Here is a 3,820-nt window from a genome sequence, read left to right as displayed (position 1 = left end):
GGACGAGGAGGGTGAGGGAATTGTCGAGGCGCCGAAAGGAAGAGCGGGCAATTACTCAAGCAACGATGACAAGTTATTATGCCATACTTATTTGCAAGTGTCGAGGGATCCATCCTTTGGAGATGATCAAAGTAGAGACGCGTATTGGGGGCGAATGAAAGAACACTTTGATGCTCACAACTTGAGTGGAATTGACCGCTCCGAGAGATCACTTCGGTCCCGATGGTCGACAATCAACTCGGATTGTCAAAAGTGGGCGGCCGTACAAAAGGCAGTTGACAAGATTAACCCAAGTGGCACAAATGAGGATGATCGAGTAAGTGGCATCTCATATATGTTCATCATACTTGTTTTTGGTGACCGAAGTGCTAACTTGTTATATTTTTCTTGTAGTACAACATTGCACAAAACTTGTTCAAACAAGAGACAAGGACAACCAAGAAGAGGAAGATCAAGAAAGGCATGGTCTTTACCTTGCCTCATTGCTATGAAGTGTTAAAGGATGATGAGAAATGGAAGAAGCGTGATGGTTTGGAGGATTTGCATTTGAGCAACAAACGGAAGCGAGCAATTGAGATAAATGATGATGAGGAGGAGGATGATGCATCAAGTGATGACGGCAAGAGAAGCCCCACACCCAACTCGGTTTCATACTCGAAGCCAAAATGACCGGATGGGTGCAACAAAGACTAAACCGAAAAGAAGAAAAGAAAAGGAGATGATGAGCTCAAAAATGCTATGGAAGCTATTGTGAAGGCAAGGGTCAAAGCCAATGAGGTGAGGAAAATGGCAAGGAACCAAGATGCCGTGGCCGAGGAGAGGAGGTTGGCAGACGAGGAGAGAAGGGTGGCGGCCGAGGAGAGAAAGGTGGCTTTGGAGGAGAGGAAAGTGAGCAACGAGGAGCGAGCTAAGTTGTTGGAATGGGAGAAGCACTTGTTCTTCTTGGACACATCTAACCTCAATGCGGCGCAAAAAGAGTATGTCAATCTTGCCCAATAAGAAGTCTTGATCCAAAGAAGAGCCTTGGTTCGTGCAATGGGTGGCGGTGGCCTCGGCGCCATGGGTGGCGGTGGCTTCGGCGCCATGGATGGCGGTGGCCTCGGCGCCATGGGAGGCATGGGTGGCTTCGGAGCCATGGGAGGCATGGGTGCACATCCGGCCGCCATGGGAGGCATGGGTGCAGCTCCGGCCGCCATGGGAGGCATGGGTGGCTTTGGAGCACCCTCCGACGCTATGGCCGCCATGGAAGGCATGAGTTTTGCTTCTTTCATGGGAGGCATGGGTGCACCTCCGGCCGTCATGGGTGCAATGTCTTTCGATGTGCCTTCTCACACACATTCCCATGAAGATGCCGTTGAAGATCTTGCCAACACCGTCGGAGCTTCACATGATGCGGTGCGTGATGAGGAGAGGGAGGAAGATTCATCTTCGGAGGCGGAAGAGTCGTCTTCGGAAGATGAGGACGAAGACGAAGACGAGGAAGATGAAGATTGATGTGTCTTTCATGTCTTGAACTTTAGTTTGCATTTGAACTTGGTTGGATGAACTTGTGGGCATGAACTTTTATTCATCAACTTGTTTGTGTCAAATTTCATATGTTCATTTTTGTCTAAAATATCATATATGCAAAATGCCCGGCGAGTCGCGCGCGCTGTATTTTTGCGCTCTGCTGGAGCGGCGCGCGCGCTGCATTATAGCGCGGCTGCTGGAGCAGCGCAGGCGGGCGCGCAAAAACAGCCGCAGCGCGCGCGATAAACAGGTTTTTTGCACGCGGCGCTTAGCGCGGCTGTTGGAGATGCTCTAAAAGGACAACGGCAGCCACACAAACCTATCCTAGCTAATACTCAGAGTCATGACCTAAGCTTTTCTAACAATCTGCACTGCATGTTATATGGTCACCGGCGATTGGAAATCGCGCGCCGAGATACTTTTCGTCATTCTCCTTGGTCTCTGCATGGTATAGGATTCCCTGATCAACGGACAATCTCCTACACTAGGTTAGTCAAGAAAAACACAAGGTTACGCTTGAATACGTATGGATATGTGGCCAACTCCGAGGAGAAAGCAGAAATGGCAAGCACCATGGACCCTGACGCTGACGCCTTTGAAATTTGTAAATGGTCTCCATCACGGCCGATCCAACCGGCTAGGTTTATACCAGGTCCAATTTCCCGTTGATGTGGACAGGCAGTCGAATCATGTGTTTCCAGATGATGAACGATATGGAGCCGCCTAATTAACAATAATCCTCTGCAATTGAAAAAATAATGACGGCTGTGCTAGCTTAAAGTAAGATTGTGCGCACCTCATGAGGAAAGCTGCCTATCTATCTATTTTCACATCAAAGTTTAAAAGGCCTTCCTTTTCATCCGCTTGGGAATTTCCTGAAAAGAATGTGTGAACCCTGTAAACCCTCCGGCTCTGCAGTGAGTGGTGCACACAATAGAAAATTAGTCGGAGAACGTCTTTTATCGTTATGTGTTTGGACTGTTGATCAGATGTATACTGCAGCCACTCTAAAGTAATTGAATCAACCTTGACCTATGGCGGCTGCTCTAACTTTTTTATGCAGAGACTCTAGAACAATCTTTCCACGGTGAATTTCCGTTAATAAAATAAACATTTATTACAAACAAAAACCAGAAAGAAAATAAAGCTAAGAAAATGCTACTTCTGTAAACTAATGTAAGACGTTTTAGATCACTAATGTAGTATCCAACTCTCATTTTCTCTAACATGGGAAAAGCAAAGGAAGAAGCCTAGAAGTAAATCAGCCCAAGGATGCAATCCATTGATCAAGGCACTCTACATTCTTTGCTTTAGTTATGCATTTGAGAAGATCTTGCAGAACTCACTCAATGATTTCTATCCTTGAAGATCTTGGCATTTTCTTTGCATCCATATGTTCCAACAACCCGATAAAAGTCAGAAACAATCCACGCATGACAATCCATAGAAGCACCCTCCCCTTGCACTGTCGCTGATTCCGTCTCCCTATCCCAGATCTCGAGTCACCCCTCTTCTCACTACCTTCTCGTCACCTCCCGAGGATGCCGTGGGCTAAACCACATGGCTGCCAAGGACGGGGGCAGAGGGGAGGTCATTGTGTTCATGTAAGGTTCCTCCTCCGGGGTAGCTCCTTGCGGCGGCGTAGTGGGTCAGCACGTTTCTTCAAAGTTGCAAGAACGACCACTTCGAACCCAGTAGTGCAGCAAAGCTCACTGGTGTCGGGGTCTTGGGGACGCATCTGTGGCTTTCGTCGGTGGTGACACAGAGGTTGCTCTTCGGTGGCATGGTGTGCATCCGTTTGGGTCACCAGACGCAACTTGCAGGTGTCTTAGGCGACATGTGTCTGGATGCTAACGGCAGGTGCGGAGGTTGTTCCTTGGGAGGTACATGGAGCTTTTACAGGAAGCCTTGAGCCCGAATCTGGGCTTGGGTGGTCTTGTGGATGGCGAGGGACACCTGGCCATGGCAGGGCCGGAGAACATCCGATATGTATCGGCCTCGGTGTCCGGCCAGGCCCAGATGTCTCCATGTGTCTGCATTGGTGGCCATCGCGCACAGGTGTTGCGTGGCAGTGATGATGCATACCGGATCTGGTGTTGGGTTGGTGTCGTGGGGAGGTCAGACGAGGCACATACCTTCTCTCCCGCACCGGCATCTTCATGATGCATCTAGTGGAGATGGCTGTTAGGTGTTGCTATGGTGCGCTCGGTAACCATTGGCAAGACTACTATGCAATAGTGTTGCGAAGGCGACCTCTTCTCCTTTGTCTGGCTTATTCTATGAGAGCAAACCAGTAGAATAAAAGGGGGTG

The sequence above is a fragment of the Triticum aestivum genome, chromosome 5A (assembly GCF_018294505.1).
Source record: "Triticum aestivum cultivar Chinese Spring chromosome 5A, IWGSC CS RefSeq v2.1, whole genome shotgun sequence".
Lineage (NCBI taxonomy): Eukaryota > Viridiplantae > Streptophyta > Magnoliopsida > Poales > Poaceae > Triticum > Triticum aestivum.
Note: the sequence above shows the minus strand (reverse complement) of the source record.